Below are 22054 nucleotides of genomic sequence, written 5' to 3'. Positions count from 1 at the left end.
CCTCCTCCGGATAGTCTCTGGTACTAGCGTCTAAAATACGAATACGAGGTATAATCACCACACTAATCTTAAATACTAAACTAAGCACAACATAAGTCACACAAGCTAGGCTAGCATCACATATTACTATTAAGTGGGTGGATTTGTTTTCTTATTTAATAAAAAGAATTTCCTCTCATACTAATTTAGGTGTTTCTTTTCCTTCTTTAGAGAAATAATTTCCTCTTATTCTCTTATTACAATTTAATTTCTCTCATGAAAAAAATATGACCTAGGTTGACCAAAGTCAACCTCTTCATACCTATCATTTAAGAAAATGATTTAAATGAGGTGAAGCACCTCATACACTTTAATCCTAACATGGTGATGATTTAATATCATCAAACAAATCATATGAGAACTAAATGACCATAGTCTCTATCTCATATTGGAATGTTTGTGACAAGATTTAAGTGAGAGACAAACTCCCATAAGATTTAAAAATAGTTTTAGACAATATTTTTGACTAGAAATAGCCAAATAGTCCTCTAATTAAACTAGGCCATGATCACTCAAAGTAACCATGCCATATTTTTGAAGAAACAATTCATGCAAGTGAAATGTGATTTATAGGAGTTGGAATCAACTCAAAATCATTTTTGGTTGATTTTTAATAATTGTTTGAAAACTAAAAAGTCCCTGCCTTGTTATTTTTGCTACTTTAATTCTACACAAGATCTATGGTTCAAACCAGTGGGGTGGGATGGAGCTTTTCATAAGATTTCCAACAACATCAAACTCATTAAATTGGCCAAGTATTTTTGGAGATATTTGATTTTTAAACAAGCATCTCTAAGGAAAATAAAAGAAAAGGTTAAATATACATTTGAATTTTCAAACGCGGCGAGAAGCTAGCTGGGCCTGTGAGAGAACAAAAAGAATGGGCCAGCCCAACTATGCGCAGATGCACCGTGGGCTGCCTGACAGTGCGGGCCCCAGCTGTCAGCCTGTTTTAAAACCCGAAACGGTAAGGAGCGATGGTGGCCGTAGGATTAGAGGGGCGATCGACGGCTTACGTGCGTCGTCTACCGCGGCGAGAGAGGCTGCTGGCACGGCTAGGGTTGGAGGTGGAGGAGCTCACCGGCGGTCGGCGGACATCGGCGAGGGTGCACGGCGGCGTTGGCGAGGAATGCGAGTCGAGGGAGGGTGGCTGCGGCTCCAGGGGTGCTCGGAATCGTCGGCTTCGTCGAGCTTCTGCAGCGACGGGCTCCGATCAAATTCCGGCGAGGTGGGGTGTAATCGGAGAGGGGAAGAGGTCGAGGAGATTCAGGAGGGAGAGGGGAACTCGTTGGTGTGCAGAAATCGTCCAGGGACTGCCGGCTTTTATAGGGGCGAGGGTTGGCAAGGGTGCGGAGCAGGTGAGCGATGTCGACATGGCTACGGTGGGCTAGCGTCACGGGCGAGGATGCTGAAGTGTTGGCGACGTCGAGGTGGTCACGACAAGCGTCATGGCGTTGAAAATGGAGCACATGAGCGTCGTCGTCATCATCGTGTACCCGAGCACGGCGGCGGACAGTCGTCGTCCGTGACGACGGCGACAGTGCTCCCCCGTCCAAAACACAGTGTCTGGGAGCTGGCTTACGTCGTGGAGAGTGTTTGTGTAAAAGGAGAGAGGGAGGGAAGGTCTGAGGCGGCGAGGCGAGGCGTCGTACTGAGGCGCCCGTGTCCATGTCTGGTGCACGCGCTGGCGAGCTCGAGGACGGTGACCACGTCACGTTCTGGGCATTGTTGGCTTCCTCCTGGCTCGGGACCTTGTCCATCGTGATCAGCAGTGAAAAGGAAGTCCCAATGGAAAGGTGAGGTGGGTTGGAGAGTACTGGGGGCAGGTGTGACAAGGGGGTGACCATGGTGATTGGCATGGTGCTGTCCTTGGTGTTATGGTGCAATGCACTTGTCTCTGAGGGCATGGCTTAGTAGAGTGAGGTACTGATGACCCACAAGTATAGGGGATCGCAACAGTCTTCGAGGGAAGTAAAACCCAATTTATTGATTCGACACAAGGGGAGACAAAGAACACTTGGAAGCCTTAACAGCGGAGTTGTCAATTCAGCTGCACCTGGAAACAGACTTGCTCGCAAGAGTTTATCAGTAGTAACAGTTTTATAGCAGTAGCAGTAGTGAAATAACAGCAGCAGAGTAACAAAGACAGCAGTAGTGATTTTAGTAAACAGCAGTATTAAAATACTGTAGGCACGGGGACGGATGAACGGGCGTTGCATGGATGAGAGAAACTCATGTAACAATCATAGCAGGGCATTTGCAGATAATAATAAAACGGTGTCCAAGTACAAAGCAATCAATAGGCATGTGTTCCATATATAGTCGTGCGTGCTCGCAATGAGAAACTTGCACAACATCTTTTGTCCTACCAGCCGGTGGCAGCCGAGCCTCAAGGGAAACTACTGGATATTAAGGTACTCCTTTTAATAGAGTACCGGAGCAAAGCATTAACACTCCGTGAACACATGTGATCCTCACATCGCTACCATCCCCTCCGGTTGTCCCAATTCTTGTCACTTCGGGGCCATTGGTTCCGGACAGCGACATGTGTATACAACTTATAGGTAAGACCATAACAATGATTATCTTGATGAAACAATAACATGTTCAGATCTGAGATCATGGCACTCGAGCCCTAGTGACAAGCATTAAGCATAACAAGTTGCAACAATATCATCAAAGTACCAATTACGGACACTAGGCACTATGCCCTAACAATCTTATGCTATTACATGACCAATCTCATCCAATCCCTACCATCCCCTTCGGCCTACAGCGGGGGAATTACTCACACATGGATGGGGGAAACATGGCTGGTTGATGTAGAGGCGTTGGCGGTGATGGCGATGATGATCTCCTCCAATTCCCCGTCCCGGCGGAGTGCCAGAACGGAGACTTCTGGCTCCCGCGACGGAGTTTCGCGATGTGGCGGCGTTCTGGAGGGTTTCTGGCGACTTCGACTTCTCTCCGTGCGTTTTTAGGTCGAGGCCGATAAATAGTCCGAAGGAGGGCGTCGGAGGCCGGCCGAGGGGGCCACACCACAGGGCCGCGCGGGCCCCCCTGGGCCGCGCCGCCCTATGGTGTGGGGCCCTCGGGCCTCCACCTTAATTGTCCTTCTGGCTCCGTCATTATTCTTGGAAAATAGGACCTTCTGCATAAATTCCGAGGATTTTCCCGAAAGTTGGATTTCTGCACAAAAACGAGACACCAGAGCAGTTCTGCTGAAAACAGCGTTAGTCCGTGTTAGTTGCATCCAAAGTGCACAAATTAGAGGCAAAACAATAGCAAAAGTGTTCGGGAAAGTAGATACGTTTTGGACGTATCAACTCCCCCCAAGCTTAGCTTATTGCTTGTCCTCAAGCAATTCAGTTAACAACTGAGCGATAAAAGAACTTTCATGAACACATTTGCTCATATGATGTATATATTCTCATGCTATGGCTAATACTTAAGCAGTTCATAATGAGATACATGCAAATAAGATCATCTAAAAGCTATGTCAATCATGAAGAGGTACCAACAATTAATAATAAGCATCATGAATCATGTATATAAGCAGGATTGCAATGTTCATAAGAGAGTATGATAAAGTGGTATCTCGCTTGCCTGTGTTTGATTGGCAAAACATAAATGCCCGGGCACCTCTGGAGTTCATAGAAAGACTAGAAGTAGTGATTGTCAAAAGATAAAAGCATCAAAGTTATACCACAATCAATCATATTTTGAGACAAGCATATTATACTAAGAATGACAGTTGTGCTCTCAAGATAGTGCTCAAAGAAATAATGGAGACACAACATAAAAGTAAAAGATTGACCCTTCGCAGAGGGAAGCAGGGATTAACATGCGCTAGAGCTTTTCATTTTTATAATCAGGAGTAAAATCATTTTGAGAGGTGTTTGTTGTTGTCAACGAATGGTAATGGGTACACCAACTACCTCGCCAACCGGACTTCCAAGAGCGGCTCCCATGAATTATTGCATATTTATTTGGCACTCCTTCCAACCTTTCTTACACAAACCATGGCTAACCGAATCCTCGGGTGCCTGCCAACAATCTCATACCATGAAGGAGTGCCTTTTTTATTTTAGTTTTATTATGATGATGACACTCCCCCCAACCTTTGCTTACACAAGCCATGGCTAACCGAATCCTTCGGGTGCCGTCCAACAATCACAAACCATGGAGGAGTGTCTATTTAAGTTAATTAATTCGGGACTGGGAATCCCATTGCCAGCTCTTTTTGCAAAATTATTGGATAAGCGGATGTGCCACTAGTCCATATGAGAGTCCGTCAGAAGTAAATGACAAGGTTGAAAGCTAAACACCACATACTTCCTCATGAGCTATGAAACGTAAACACAAATTGAGAAGCATTTTGAAGGTTTTAAAGGTAGCGCATGAGAATTTACTTGGAATGGTTTGAAATGCCATGCATAGGTATTTATGGTGGACACTTTTGGAACAACTTGGTTTTCAGGTGTTTGGAAGCATGAGCAGCGTTCCCGCTCAGTACAAGTGAAGGCTAGTGATGGCGTGTAATTCACACATTCGTTGGGAACCCCAAGAGGAAGGTATGATGCGCACAGCAGCAAGTTTTCCCTCAGAAAGAAACCAAGGTTTATCGAACCAGGAGGAGCCAAGAAGCACGTTGAAGGTTGATGGCGGCGGGATGTAGTGCGGCGCAACACCAGGGATTCCGGCGCCAACGTGGAACCTGCACAACACAACCAAAGTACTTTGCCCCAACGAAACAGTGAGGTTGTCAATCTCACCGGCTTGCTGTAACAAAGGATTAACCGTATTGTGTGGAAGATGATTGTTTGCAGAAAACAGTAGAACAAGTATTGCAGTAGATTGTATTTCAGTAAAGAGAATTGGACCGGGGTCCACAGTTCACTAGAGGTGTCTCTCCCATAAGATAAACAGCATGTTGGGTGAACAAATTACAGTTGGGCAATTGACAAATAAAGAGGGCATGACCATGCACATACATATCATGATGAGTATAGTGAGATTTAATTGGGCATTACGACAAAGTACATAGACCGCCATCCAATCGCATCTATGCCTAAAAAGTCCACCTTCAAAGTTATCATCCGAACCCCTCCAGTGATTAAGTTGCAAAGCAACAGAGACAATTGCATTAAGTATGGTGCGTAATGTAATCAACAACTACATCCTTAGACATAGCATCAATGTTTTATCCCTAGTGGCAACAGCACAACACAACCTTAGAACTTTCTCACATCGTCCCTGTGTCAATGCAGGCATGAACCCACTATCGAGCATAAATACTCCCTCTTGGAGTTACAAGCATCTACTTGGCCAGAGCATCTACTAGTAACGGAGAGCATGCAAGATCATAAACAACACATAGATATAACTTTGATAATCAACATAACAAGTATTCTCTATTCATCGGATCCCAACAAACGCAACATATAGAATTACAGATAGATGATCTTGATCATGATAGGCAGCTCACAAGATCCGACAATGATAGCACAATGGGGAGAAGACAACCATCTAGCTACAGCTATGGACCCATAGTCCAGGGGTAGACTACTCACACATCACTCCGGAGGCGACCATGGCGGCGTAGAGTCCTCCGGGAGATGAATCCCCTCTCCGGCAGGGTGCCGGAGGCGATCTCCTGGATCCCCCGAGATGGGATCGGCGGCGGCGGCGTCTCAGTAAGGTTTTCCGTATCGTGGCTCTCGGTACTGGGGGTTTCGTCACGGAGGCTTTAAGTAGGCGGAAGGGCAAGTCAGGAGGGGGCACAGGGGCCCCACACCATAGGCCGGCGCGGCCAGGGGGTGGGCCGCGCCGCCCTAGGGTTTGGCCACCCTGTGGCCCCACTTCGTTTCATCTTCGGACTTCTGGAAGCTTCGTGGAAAAATAGGCCCCTGGGCGTTGATTTCGTCCAATTCCGAGAATATTTCGTTACTAGGATTTCTGAAACCAAAAATAGCAGAAAACAACAACTGGCACTTCGGCATCTTGTTAATAGGTTAGTTCCAGAAAATGCACGAATATGACATAAAGTGTGCATAAAACATGTAGATAACATCAATAATGTGGCATGGAACATAAGAAATTATCGATACGTCAGAGACGTATCAGCATCCCCAAGCTTAGTTCTGCTCGTCCCGAGCAGGTAAAACGATAACACAGATAATTTCTGGAGTGACATGCCATCATAATCTTGATCATACTATTTGTAAAGCATATGTAGTGAATGCAGCGATCAAAACAATGTATATGACATGAGTAAACAAGTGAATCATATAGCAAAGACTTTTCATGAATAGCACTTCAAGACAAGCATCAATAAGTCTTGCATAAGAGTTAACTCATAAAGCAATAATTCAAAGTAAAAGCATTGAAGCAACAAAAAAGAAGATTAAGTTTCAGCGGTTGCTTTCAACTTGTAACATGTATATCTCATGGATATTGTCAACATAGAGTAATATAATAAGTGCAATAAGCAAGTATGTAGGAATCAATGCACAGTTCACACAAGTGTTTGCTTCTTGAGGTGGAGAGAAATAGGTGAACTGACTCAACATTGAAAGTAAAAGAATGGTCCTCCATAGAGGAAAAGCATCGATTGCTATATTTGTGCTAGAGCTTTGATTTTGAAAACATGAAACAATTTTGTCAACGGTAGTAATAAAGCATATGCATCATGTAAATTATATCTTATAAGTTGCAAGCCTCATGCATAGTGTACTAATAGTGCCCGCACCTTGTCCTAATTAGCTTGGACTACCGGATCATCACAATGCACTGTTTTAACCAAGTGTCACAAAGGGGTACCTCTATGCCGCCTGTACAAAGGTCTAAGGAGAAAGCTCGCATTGGATTTCTCGCTATTGATTATTCTTCAACTTAGACATCCATACCGGGACAACATAGACAACAGATAATGGACTCCTCTTTTATGCATAAGCATGTAACAACAATTAATAATTTTCTCATTTGAGATTGAGGATATTTGTCCAAAACTGAAACTTCCACCATGAATCATGGCTTTAGTTAGCGGCCCAATGTTCTTCTCTAACAATATGCATGCTTAACCATAAGGTGGTAGATCGCTCTTACTTAAAACAAGACGGACATGCATAGCAACTCACATGATATTCAACAAAGAATAGTTGATGGCGTCCCCAGTGAACATGGTTATCGCACAACAAGCAACTTAATAAGAGATAAAGTGCATAATTACATATTCAATACCACAATAGTTTTTAAGCTATTTGTCCCATGAGCTATATATTGCAAAGGTGAATGATGGAATTTTAAAGGTAGCACTCAAGCAATTTACTTTGGAATGGCGGAGAAATACCATGTAGTAGGTAGGTATGGTGGACACAAATGGCATAGTGTTGTTTGGCTCAAAGATTTGGATGCATGAGAAGTATTCCCTCTCGATACAAGGTTTAGGCTAGCAAGGTTTATTTGAAACAAACACAAGGATGAACCGGTGCAGCAAAACTCACATAAAAGACATATTGTAAACATTATAAGAATCTACATCGTCTTCCTTGTTGTTCAAACTCAATACTAGAAATTATCTAGACCTTAGAGAAACCAAATATGCAAACCAAATTTCAGCATGCTCTATGTATTTCTTCATTAATGGGTGCAAAGCATATGGTGCAAGAGCTTAATCATGAGCACAACAATTGCCAAGTATCACATTACCCAAGACATTTATAGCAATTACTACATGTATCATTTTCCAATTCCAACCATATAACAATTTAACGAAGGAGAAACTTCGCCATGAATACTATGAGTAGAAACCAAGGACATACTTGTCCATATGCTACAGCGGAGCGTGTCTCTCTCCCATAAAGTGAATGCTAGGATCCATTTTATTCAAACAAAATAAAAACAAAAACAAACCGACGCTCCAAGAAAAAGCACATAAGATGTGATGGAATAAAAATATAGTTTCAGGGGAGGAACCTGATAATGTTGTCGATGAAGAAGGGGATGCCTTGGGCATCCCCAAGCTTAGACGCTTGAGTCTTCTTGATATATGCAGGGGCGAACCACCGGGGCATCCCCAAGCTTAGAGCTTTCACTCTCCTTGATCATGTTGCATCATACTCCTCTCTTGATCCTTGAAAACTTCCTCCACACCAAACTCGAAACAACTCATTAGAGGGTTAGTGCACAATATAAATTGACATATTCAGAGGTGACACAATCATTCTTAACACTTCAGGACATTGCATAATGCTACTGGATATTAGTGGATCAAAGAAATTCATCCAACATAGCAAAAGAGGCAATGTGAAATAAAAGGCAGAATCTGTCAAAACAGAACAGTTCGTATTGACGAATTTTAAAATGGCACCAGACTTGCTCAAATGAAAATGCTCAAATTGAATGAAAGTTGCGTACATATCTGAGGATCATGCACGTAAATTGGCTTAATTTTCTGAGCTACCTACAGGGAGGTAGACCCAGATTCGTGACAGCAAAGAAATCTGGAACTGCGCAGTAATCCAAATCTAGTACTTACTTTTCTATCGAAGACTTTACTTGGCACAACAAAACACAAAACTAAGATAAGGAGAGGTTGCTACAGTAGTAAACAACTTCCAAGACACAAAATAAAAACAAAGTACTGTAGGTAAAACATGGGTTGTCTCCCATAAGCGCTTTTCTTTAACGCCTTTCAGCTAGGCGCAGAAAGTGTATATCAAGTATTATCTAGAGACGAAGTGTCAACATCATAATTTGTTCTCATAATAGAATCAAAAGGTAACTTCATTCTCTTTCTAGGGAAGTGTTCCATACCTTTCTTGAGAGGAAATTGATATTTTTATATTACCTTCCTTCATATCAATGATAGCACCAACAGTTCGAAGAAAAGGTCTTCCCAATATAATGGGACAAGATGCATTGCATTTAATATCCAAAACAACAAAATCAACGGGAACAAGGTTATTGTTAACGGTAATACGAACATTATCTACTTTACCCAAAGGTTTCTTTGTAGAATGATCAGCAAGATTAACATCCAAATAACAATTTTTCAGCGGTGGCAAGTCAAGCATATCATAAATTTTCTTAGGCATAACAGAAATACTTGCACCAAGATCACATAAAGCATTACAATCAAAATCTTTAACCTTCATCTTAATGATGGGCTCCCAACCATCCTCTAGCTTTTTAGGAATAGAGGCTTCACGCTCTAATTTCTCTTCTCTAGCTTTTATGAGAGCATTTGTAATATGATGTGTGAAAGCCAAATTTATAGCACTAGCATTAGGGCTTTTAGCAAGTTTTTGCAAGAACTTAATAACTTCAGAGATGTGGCAATCATCAAAATTCAAACCATTATAATCTAAAGCAATGGGATCATCATCCCCAATGTTGGAAAAAATTTCAGCAGCTTTATCACAGCGATTTCAGCAGCTTTAGCGATTTCAGCGCTTTCTCGCGCTTTGCATTAGAAGTGGAAACATTGCTAACACCAATTCTTTTATTAGTATTAGTAGGAGGTGCAGCAACATGTGTAGCATTATCATTACTAGTGGTGGTAATAGTCCAAACTTTAGCTACATTCTTCTCTTTAGCTAGTTTTTCATTTTCTTCTCTATCCCACCTAGCACGCAGTTCAGCCATTAATCTTATATTCTCATTAATTCTAACTTGAATGGCATTTGCTGTAGTAGTAATTTTATCATCTAAATCCTCAGGTTTAGCAGCCATTTTATTAATTAAAGAAGATTGTGATGCAGACATGTATGAGATTCGGGTTTCAGCATTAGCAAGTTTAGTTTGCAACCCCGAGATCTCCCTATTCAGATTTTCAAGTTGATTCCCTATATTCTTCAACAAGGTAGATTGCTCATTCATAGTTTTAGTAAACAATTTATTTTGCTCATATTGTGATTGCATAAAGCTCTTGGTGGATCTTTCAATTTCTAGCATCTTTTCTTCATTAGGTGAAGCATATCTACCATAAGAATTACCATTAGCAGGGTATGGCCTAGAATCATTGTGATTGTTATTATTAATGAAGTTCACATCAACATATTCCTTTTGAGCAACTAATGACGCTAACGGAACATTATTAGAATTAATATTAGGCCTACCATTCACAAGCATAGACATAATAGCATCAATCTTATCACTCAAGGAAGAGGTTTCTTCGACAGAATTTACCTTCTTACCTTGTGGAGCTCTTTCCGTGTGCCATTCAGAGTAGTTGATCATCATATTATCAAGAAGCTTTGTTTCTTCACCAAGAGTGATGGACATAAAGGTACCTCCAGCAGCTGAATCCAATAAATTCCGTGAAGAAAAATTCAGTCCTGCATAAAAGGTTTGGATGATCATCCAAGTAGTCAGTCCATGGGTTGGGCAATTTTTAACCAGAGATTTCATTCTTTCCCAAGCTTGAGCAACATGTTCAGTATCTAATTGTTTAAAATTCATTATGCTACTCCTCAAAGATATAATTTTAGCAGGGGGATAATATCTACCAATAAAAGCATCCTTGCATTTAGTCCATGAATCAATACTATTCTTAGGCAGAGATAGCAACCAATCTTTAGCTCTTCCTCTTAATGAGAAAGGGAACAATTTTAGTTTAATAATATCACCATCTACATCTTTATATTTTTGCATTTCACATAGTTCAACAAAATTATTAAGATGGGCAGCAGCATCATCAGAACTAACACCAGAAAATTGCTCTCGCATAACAAGATTCAGTAAAGCAGGTTTAATTTCAAAGAATTCTGCTGTAGTAGCAGGTGGAGCAATAGGTGTGCATAAGAAATCATTATTATTTGTGGTTGTGAAGTCACACAACTTAGTATTTTCAGCGTTGGCCATTTTAGCAACAGTAAATAAAGCAAACTAGATAAAGTAAATGCAAGTAAACTAATTTTTTTTTTTGTGTTTTTGATATAGCAAACAAGATAGCAAGTAAAGTAAAACTAGCAACTAATTTTTTTGTATTTTGATATAATGCAGCAAACAAAGTAGTAAATAAAACTAAGCAAGACAAAAACAAAGTAAAGAGATTGAGAAGTGGAGACTCCCCTTGCAGCGTGTCTTGATCTCCCCGGCAACGGCGCCAGAAAATATGCTTGATGGCGTGTAATTCACACGTTCGTTGGGAACCCCAAGAGGAAGGTATGATGCGCACAGCAGCAAGTTTTCCCTCAGAAAGAAACCAAGGTTTATCGAACCAGGAGGAGCCAAGAAGCACGTTGAAGGTTGATGGCGGCGGGATGTAGTGCGGCGCAACACCAGGGATTCCGGCGCCAACGTGGAACCTGCACAACACAACCAAAGTACTTTGCCCCAACGAAACAGTGAGGTTGTCAATCTCACCGGCTTGCTGTAACAAAGGATTAACCGTATTGTGTGGAAGATGATTGTTTGCAGAAACAGTAGAACAAGTATTGCAGTAGATTGTATTTCAGTAAAGAGAATTGGACCGGGGTCCACAGTTCACTAGAGGTGTCTCTCCCATAAGATAAACAGCATGTTGGGTGAACAAATTACAGTTGGGCAATTGACAAATAAAGAGGGCATGACCATGCACATACATATCATGATGAGTATAGTGAGATTTAATTGGGCATTACGACAAAGTACATAGACCGCCATCCAACTGCATCTATGCCTAAAAAGTCCACCTTCAGGTTATCATCCGAACCCCCTCCAGTATTAAGTTGCAAAGCAACAGACAATTGCATTAAGTATGGTGCGTAATGTAATCAACAACTACATCCTTAGACATAGCATCAATGTTTTATCCCTAGTGGCAACAGCACAACACAACCTTAGAACTTTCTGTCACTGTCCCAGGTGTCAATGCAGGCATGAACCCACTATCGAGCATAAATACTCCCTCTTGGAGTTACAAGCATCTACTTGGCCAGAGCATCTACTAGTAACGGAGAGCATGCAAGATCATAAACAACACATAGATATAACTTTGATAATCAACATAACAAGTATTCTCTATTCATCGGATCCCAACAAACGCAACATATAGAATTACAGATAGATGATCTTGATCATGATAGGCAGCTCACAAGATCCGACAATGATAGCACAATGGGGAGAAGACAACCATCTAGCTACAGCTATGGACCCATAGTCCAGGGGTAGACTACTCACACATCACTCCGGAGGCGACCATGGCGGCGTAGAGTCCTCCGGGAGATGAATCCCCTCTCCGGCAGGGTGCCGGAGGCGATCTCCTGGATCCCCCGAGATGGGATCGGCGGCGGCGGCGTCTCAGTAAGGTTTTCCGTATCGTGGCTCTCGGTACTGGGGGTTTCGTCACGGAGGCTTTAAGTAGGCGGAAGGGCAAGTCAGGAGGGGGCACAGGGGCCCCACACCATAGGCCGGCGCGGCCAGGGGGTGGGCCGCGCCGCCCTAGGGTTTGGCCACCCTGTGGCCCCACTTCGTTTCGTCTTCGGACTTCTGGAAGCTTCGTGGAAAAATAGGCCCCTGGGCGTTGATTTCGTCCAATTCCGAGAATATTTCGTTACTAGGATTTCTGAAACCAAAAACAGCAGAAAACAACAACTGGCACTTCGGCATCTTGTTAATAGGTTAGTTCCAGAAAATGCACGAATATGACATAAAGTGTGCATAAAACATGTAGATAACATCAATAATGTGGCATGGAACATAAGAAATTATCGATACGTCGGAGACGTATCAGCTAGCAATAGACTAGGGAGCGACAAATCAAGAGAGCAGTAACTGTCATAATCATGCTTGCGGCAAAATAAATTAACGGAGGCATAAAAGTGATACAAGAACTCTGAAGCAATATAGATCATCGAGGCTTAATTGACTTTTTGTTCAGTCATATGCATGCGTGAGCATGTGCCAAGTCGATATAAATGAATTATTCAGAGGAGGATACCACAATGCCATACTTACTTATGAATAAAACAATGCAAGCAAACATCCATGACATGCTACTCATATTAATAGATTGGAGCTAAACATGAGAGATCATGAACTACTAGACTTTCTCAAATAACATATACCTCACATGAACCAACTAAGCATGCTCACATGGATGAGTATATGTACAAAAATGAAAACAAATAGAGTTCATACCAGCCTCTCACCACAATCCAATTGTCGTAGATCGTCATTATTGCCTTTCACTTGTGTAGCTTGGATAATATGAAATGAAAACCACGCTCCAGCCACCGAAGACCATTGAACTCATAAAGAACTTTACAAAACCAAAGAAGAACAGCAAATATTTTTGGTGTTTTCAAATTGCAAACAAGAACAAGAGGAAACAAACAAACAAAGCAAAATCTTTTTGGGTTTTCTTATAGCAAACTGGCAATAGCAAATAAAGCGAAACAAATGCAAGAAACCAAAGCAAACAAATGGTGAAGAGAAACAACAGAAATATTTTTGGTCTTTTCATGTTTTGGGAAAGAAACAAAGCAAGAACAAGAAATAGCAAACTAAAAGAAACACAGAAAAGCGAGATGGCAGAAATCTGCCAAAACCTGACAGCAGTACAGAAATCGATTTTTACAAAAATCTTACGTTGCTCAGCTCGAAAAGTGTTCAACTAATGAAAGTTAGATAACAACCTGGGGAACCTGCACAAAAATTGGCAGCTCAAAATAACGCTCTGGCTGTGCGCACGAATTTTTCTAGTAACAGTCCAGAATCTGTTTTCAGGCAGCACTTCCCCAAATATCATCCTCCTCTCATTAGAAAACCACTCAAACGAACAAAACAAGTATGTACAAGTATCCAGCAACCATAATATGCAAAGAATGAGTGATGCCGGTATACCTCCCCCCAAGCTTAGGCTTTTGGCCTAAGTGGAGCTCACTCCCATCGATCCCATGAGGTAATATCTCCGTAGTATGACGAAGATGGATCGTATTCCGGGTATGTGCTAGAAGAAGCACCGGGATACGTGACGGTGTGGTTGTGGGAGGCCTCGGCGTCCTCGGAGTCATGCTGCTGGTGGAAGTCTTGTATCTTCATATGTTCATCCACCTCCTCCTTAGTGCACGACCATGATTGCCTGTCAATACTGAACAAACCTGGTTGGGGAAGAGGGATTTCCTTCTCATCCCCATCAGAAAACAACATTCTATAGACCATATTATCTAAAGTAGAATCAGTGGCAACAAAATGATGACTCTTCATAGCAGCAATATCGAGTCTCCTAGGGGCCAATGGCACATCATTAGGATCAAGAGGAAGACTTAGATATGTTAAAACGCGCAGTGCAATAGTTCCTCCAAAAATAGGCCCCCTGTTAGTCAGGCGGCGAGCAATAAGAGCACCAAGGTGATAAGATGTCTGACCAGTGAGTGCAATATTCAAGAAAGCAAGATGGTAACTAGAAATATTGCTAGTGTTCTCCCTACCAAGAATGCTGGTAGCAATGTAATATGCAAAATACTTAATGGCAGGGAGTTGAATGTTTCTTATCTTGCCACGCTGAATGGTGCGACAATCATCATCGGTAATCCCTCGATAGAGCTCCAACAAGTCCCGGGGGTTGTCATCAATCCTACTTGTTGTACCTACAGGGACAATATCCAATGCACGACAAAAATCCTCCAATTTCATAGTAACATGATTACCATAGATCTTGAATGCAACTGTCGGCTCATATTGCTTGTTGTGGAACTTGAAGCTCTCGACGAAGATTTTGGTGAGCATGTAGTATTGCTCCCTTTCATCTCCCACATAGGTGGTTAACCCTGCCCTGTTGACAAGGGTGAAGAAATCCTCCAATATCCCTGCATTCCTGAGAAAATCATAGCATGGAAAAGACGAAGCATTAGGAGCCCCGTTGTCCTCCTCGGGCGCGAAGCTAGGCGCGATGATATCCTCGTTGTACGATCGCCTAATCCGGGTGGCGGCCCTAGAAGGCCTCCCGGTGCTGGTTGTTCCTTTCTTGAACAACTCTCCAAAGTTGAACTTCTTCATAGCTTCTCTGAAATTTTCAACAAGTGATATAAAATTTGGTTTGGTGACATATAATCAAGGGAAACTACCATAGGAACTTGCTAGAGTACTAATCATGCATCAAAATAATCAAGGGAAACTACCATAGGAACTTGCTAGAGTACTAATCATGCATCAAAACTAGTTTCTACCACTTAGAACAAGCATGCAAGCTCACTAAACATGTTACCTACAGCAGCAAAATATTCAAGATTTACTCAACCAAACAAAATTCTACTTGGATGGGTGGAGGAGTCACATACCAAGGAGCAAATGTGCCAAATTTCAGCAAGAAATCTGGGCTGAGCAAAGAGATCGAGAAATCTGGAGCTCTGGAGCAAAAACGCGAGAGAGAGGAACTTGGTACGAGTTTTTTCGGGAGAGAGAAAGTGCTGGGAGAAAGAGATGACAAAGTGGGGCAAGGAGGGGCCCACACCACATGGTGGCGCGGCCACCTCCTTGGCCGCGCCGGCCTGTGGTTTGGCACCCTCTGGTGCCCCACAGGTCATCCTCTGGTGCTCCCAGGTGCCTCGTCGAAAAATAGGACCAATGGTATAATTTTTGTGAATTTTTGAAAACTTTGAAAAATGCACATTTCTGGGTATTTAGTTTATTATTACTGGCCAGGAAATTTTTTGAAATCTCCAAATAACTAAGGGACTTTGCAAATTAAAAATGCTACAGCAACTAGAGCAAGTGGAGGAAGAAAGAGATGTTGTTTATCTCCTCTATGCATATAAAAAGTATTCGTTAACAAGGTTGATCAAGTCTTGTCACCAAATAAATTTTACATAGCATAAGAAGAAATAAACCTCAAATCAATCATGTTACCTTGAATTGTATTGATATGGATCCAATCATGAGAGTTTGATATTCTTCTTTAGGCTCATATATAGGACAATCAATAGTTCCCACTTTGATAGTTCTCACATTAGAAATAGTATTAACTCCACACGCTTTCTCAATCCTCTTGGGAAAATAAACGGTATGCTCCCTATCATCAACATTGAAAGTAACCTTTCCTTTATTGCAATCAATAACAGCCCCTGCGGTGTTAAGAAAAGGTCTCCCAAGAATAATAGACATATTATCATCTTCAGGCATTTCCAACACAACAAAATCAGTTAATATCAAGCAATTAGTAGTAACTTGAACAGGAACATTCTCACATATACCAACAGGAATAGCAGTAGATTTATCAGCCATTTGCAAAGATATATCAGTAGGTATCAACTTATCTAAGTAAAGTCTCTTATAAAGAGAAAAAGGCATAACACTAACACCGGCTCCCAAGTCACATAGAGCAGTTTTAACATAATTATTCTTAATAGAACAAGGAATAGTAGGTATACCTGGGTCGCCCAACTTCTTTGGAATTTTGCCATTGAAAGAGTAATTAGTAAGCATAGTGGAAATTTCCTCATTGGGGATTTTCCTTTTGTTAGTAACAATATCTTTCATATACTTTGAATAAGGAGGCAATTTAATAGCATCAGTCAAAGGGATTTGCAAGAATAAAGGTTTCATCCAATCACAAAATTTATTATAGTGTTCTTCTTCCTTTGATTTTAGTTTCTTAGCAGGAAAAGGCATTTGCTTTTGCACCCAAGGTTCTCTTTCATTACCATGTTTCTCAGCAATAAAATCTTCTTTAGTATACTTTTTATTTTTAGCATGCTTTTCAGGTTCTTCTTCAACCTCTTCTTTATCAGGAGTATCATTCTTATCATTATCTTTATCATGTTCATTACCACTTTCAGTTTCAGCATCAGAAATAGAAATACTATTAGGATCATTAGCAGGTTCAGAGGATTCTACAACATTTTTATGCTTCTTCTTCTTTTTCTTCTTAGAATGAGCACTAGAATCAATGTGTTGAGAATCTTGTTCAATTCTTTTGGGATGCCCTTCAGGATATAGAGGATCCTGGGTAGAGACACCACCTCTAGTTGTTACTTCATAAGCATGTTTCTCTTTAGAATTATTCCCTAACAAGTCATTTTGCACTTTAGTGAGTTGATCAATTTGAGTTTGAATCATATGAAAATGTTTAACAAGCATCTTAACATCATTAGAGGTTCTCTCTACAATATCATGCAATTCACTAATAGCTCGAGAATTTTCCATTAAATGATTCTCTACTCTCATATTAAAATTTTCTTGTTTAACAATATAATTATCAAACTCATCTAAGCATTGTGCAGGAGGTTTCGAATACGGAATATCTCCCTAGTAAAGCGTTGAAGGGAGTTTACCTCAATCATGGATGAAGGGGGAATTATCTCACATATATCTTCTATAGGAGGTAGATTCTTCACATCTTCAGATTCAATACCTTTCTCCTTGAGAGACTTCTTGGCTTCCCTCATATCTTCATCATTCAATTCAATTAAACCCCTCTTCTTCAATATTGGCGTTGGAGTTGGTTCAGGCGTAGTCCAATCATCATGATTCCGGCTTATTTTAGCCAATAATTCTTCAGCGTCGTCTGGAGTTCTTTTCCTGAAAACACAACCAGCACAACTATCCAGGTATGCCCTAGACTCAATGGTTAGTCCGCTATAAAATATATCAAGTAAATCATGCTTTTCCAAATCATGATCAGGCCGAGCTCTAATAAGAGAGCAAAATCTCGCCCAAGCCTCAGGCAATTTCTCTTCATCTCCCTGGTCAAAATTATAAATTCTCTGCAAAGCAATATGTTGAGCACTAGCAGGAAAGTATTTGCGGAAGAAAACATCAAGCAATTCTTTCGGACTTTTAATAGAATTAGGTGGCAAATTATTATACCAAGTTTTAGCGTCATCCTTTAATGAGAATGGAAAGATTTTAGCAACAAAGTAAGTACGCATCTTGACATCATCAGAAAACAAACTACTCAGAGTAGATAACTCAGTCATGTGTTCAAAAGCACTTTCTTTTTCAGTACCACAAAAGGGTGTTTTCTCAACAATAGCTATATGAGATAGATCAAGAGAAAAATCATAATCTTTATCCTTAATGTTTATAGGAGATGTGGCAAATTTAGGGTCAGGAGACAGTTTATATCTAACAGCATGTTCTGCAAGCAACTTTTTAATTTTTCTTGCATCAGTAGTAGCATTGCATTTTTCAATAAAATCATCATTAAGCTCCACATAATCTTCATCAGGATCATCACTAAAATAATCAAGTTCAGGTGAATTAACAGGTGTAGTAACATTAGGAGTTTCAGTATTTTCAATTTGTCTAGACCTAGCAATTGTAGCATCTAGAAAAGATCCCAATGAACCACTATCATCAAGCACAGCAGAAATATTATCAATATTATGAGAGTTTTCAGATTCAGCAGAAGTACCCGCATGCGAAGCATGTGGCGGTGAAACAAGTTTATCAATCACAGATGGTGAATCAAGAGCAGCAGAGGTATTCAGAATTGTACCTTTTCTTGTAGTGGATGGTAATATGGCGATCTTAGTATCGCGAGGTTTACCCATGATGGAGAATTTGTAGCGAACAATATTAATCCAAGTGAACTTCCAAATAAAGCTATGTTCCCCGGCAACGGCGCCAGAAAATAGTCTTGATGACCCACAAGTATAGGGGATCGCAACAGTCTTCGAGGGAAGTAAAACCCAATTTATTGATTCGACACAAGGGGAGACAAAGAACACTTGGAAGCCTTAACAACGGAGTTGTCAATTCAGCCGCACTGAAACAGACTTGCTCGCAAGAGTTTATCAGTAGTAACAGTTTTATAGCAGTAGCAGTAGTGAAATAACAGCAGCAGAGTAACAAAGACAGCAGTAGTGATTTTAGTAAACAGCAGGATTAAAATACTGTAGGCACGGGGACGGATGAACGGGCGTTGCATGGATGAGAGAAACTCATGTAACAATCATAGCAGGGCATTTGCAGATAATAATAAAACGGTGTCCAAGTACAAAGCAATCAATAGGCATGTGTTCCATATATAGTCGTGCGTGCTCGCAATGAGAAACTTGCACAACATCTTTTGTCCTACCAGCCGGTGGCAGCCGGGCCTCAAGGGAAACTACTGGATATTAAGGTACTCATTTTAATAGAGTACCGGAGCAAAGCATTAACACTCCGTGAACACATGTGATCCTCACATCGCTACCATCCCCTCCGGTTGTCCCAATTCTTGTCACTTCGGGGCCATTGGTTCCGGACAGCGACATGTGTATACAACTTATAGGTAAGACCATAACAATGATTATCTTGATGAAACAATAACATGTTCAGATCTGAGATCATGGCACTCGGGCCCTAGTGACAAGCATTAAGCATAACAAGTTGCAACAATATCATCAAAGTACCAATTACGGACACTAGGCACTATGCCCTAACAATCTTATGCTATTACATGACCAATCTCATCCAATCCCTACCATCCCCTTCGGCCTACAGCGGGGGAATTACTCACACATGGATGGGGGAAACATGGCTGGTTGATGTAGAGGCGTTGGCGGTGATGGCGGCGATGATCTCCTCCAATTCCCCGTCCCGGCGGAGTGCCAGACGGAGACTTCTGGCTCCCGCGACGGAGTTTCGCGATGTGGCGGCGTTCTGGAGGGTTTCTGGCGACTTCGACTTCTCTCCGTGCGTTTTTAGGTCGAGGCCGATAAATAGTCCGAAGGAGGGCGTCGGAGGCCGGCCGAGGGGGCCACACCACAGGGCCGCGCGGGCCCCCCCTGGGCCGCGCCGCCCTATGGTGTGGGGCCCTCGGGCCTCCACCTTAATTGTCCTTCTGGCTCCGTCATTATTCTGGGAAAATAGGGCCTTCTGCATAAATTCCGAGGATTTTCCCGAAAGTTGGATTTCTGCACAAAAACGAGACACCAGAGCAGTTCTGCTGAAAACAGCGTTAGTCCGTGTTAGTTGCATCCAAAGTGCACAAATTAGAGGCAAAACAATAGCAAAAGTGTTCGGGAAAGTAGATACGTTTTGGACGTATCAGGTACCAGGGGTGGGTTTGGCAAGGTTAGCATGGTGCCAAGGGTCTAGAGCTTGTACAAATAATTTTTGGCAAAGTGTATGTGACATACACCATGTACTTTGCAAGTTTATGTGAAGATGATCATGGCCAATCTATGTGAGGTCATTTAGAAGTACTAACAACTGTAGATGAGCACAAGAGAGAGAGGGTGAGAGGTACAAGGTAGTTGGCATAGTGGTTGTACCCTAATGTTTACTCTATGCGCTCCACATATAAAACAAGCAAAGGTCTCCTATGTGTGGGATTTTGACCAAATTTCTGCATGGATGGGTTCTAAATAATGTTTGGCACTCATTGGTGGTCTTGGTTTGAGGTTTGGAGTTGGTTTGCAAAATTTCTAAATTTTGAGAGAAACTAGAATTGGGTTCAAAGTTGCAACTTGGCTTGACTATTGTGAGCAATGGTCAACTCTCTGGTCAAAGTGGTCAACATCAAAAGTGTTCACCTTGATGAGGTCTTGGATGAGGTGCAAAGAGTTGGCAGGGTTGGGTTTGAAAATTTCTTAATAGAAGGGCTCAAAGTGGGTAAGATGTTAAAATTGTCACATGTGACCATTATCACATGCAACTAGGTTTTTGATTTTTCTTTGATTTGATTTTGGTTTCTTTGATTCAAAAAGGATGCTTTTGAGTTTAAAAGAGTTTCCAAACCATTGGCACAATTTTATATGGCCTAGATTAAAGATTTTCAAAAATGGCCATAAGCCATATGTGAGGGTTTTGTGATTTCTCTAAGTTTTATTCTTTTTCTTTTTCTTTGCTTCACTTAGGCATGGGGTAGGGTTTATTTATGGTTAGATTGAGTTTGGTGAGGGGTCCACACCATTTGGGGAAAGTGTGAGTGCATAGGTCAAGATTTGGTAAAAAAATGGCTAAGTGCCACATATGCCTCTATGCAAATGTTTATTTGAAATTTGTTTCTCACTTGATTTGGTTGGTAGGTACTAGGTTAGGTTTGTTGATGTTTTCAAAACATCTAGACAAGGTAGAAAAGCCTAGGTAAAAGTTTTACCAAAAATAGTATAGGCACATAGGCCCTTTTCTTTTTAATTTGATTTCTTCTTATTGGGTTTTATTTTGAAGGGTAAAGTGCAAGAGTAGGGTTTAGGGTTTTAGATCATCTCAAACTATTTCAACAATCAAACATGGCAATTACACAACCAATAAGCAGATCACTATGCATCAAACTAAATTTAATAAAAGTTTTTGTTGGTTCCAAAATTTGGAAATAGGGAAATTCAATTTCTTTCTTGTTTTGAAAAGTTGGGGTAACACCCGAACGCTAGCCACCAGACACGAATCTCACCAGATCCAAAGACCGGCGAGAAGACCAGGCCACCTGCCCCCGACTCCACTAGTTGGAGCGACGCCGGGATGGAGAAAGAGCAGAGACAAATTATTTCGACGCGGCGCAGTCTCCTCCATAGAACAACGCCCAAGAAAACACTTGCCCACCAAACTACCGGCCGGAGCAGTCACTCCCGGGTCCCCACCCCCTCCTGTCGCCGGAGCGGCCGACAAAGGAGGCAGGGACCGGCGACTTGGCCGGCCTAGTCGGGAGCAGAGTCGCCGCCTAGATTCGATCTCTTTTTGCAAGCTTTTACATAGAAACTAACAATTTGGGTACTCCCCTCCATTTATAAATATAAAGCGTATTTATTTCCATTGAAGTTTTGACCAATATTTACTCAGCCAATACAAAAAAAAAATCGAAAATGGAGGATAATGAGGTTGTATCCCCACGACCCCACCTCAGCATCAAAATGGTGGACACAACATTTTTCTATTATATTATTAGTCGAATACTTACTACAACATATCATATCGATCAAACCGAAGCCACCTTTTTGGTGACAGGAATCACTACACCTAAACCGGCGCATGTGTCCAGCAAGCCTGCAGCGCACGCACTGCATATGCAAGCTACATCAGTTGGCTCTGCCGTCTGCCTCGAACTCATGCATCTTCGTGACAGAGATCTATGCATTGAGCTTGCTAGGCCTTCCGTCGACGC

The sequence above is a fragment of the Lolium perenne genome, chromosome 7, assembly GCF_019359855.2.
Source record: "Lolium perenne isolate Kyuss_39 chromosome 7, Kyuss_2.0, whole genome shotgun sequence".
Classification (NCBI taxonomy): domain Eukaryota; kingdom Viridiplantae; phylum Streptophyta; class Magnoliopsida; order Poales; family Poaceae; genus Lolium; species Lolium perenne.
This window is presented reverse-complemented; position numbering follows the sequence as displayed.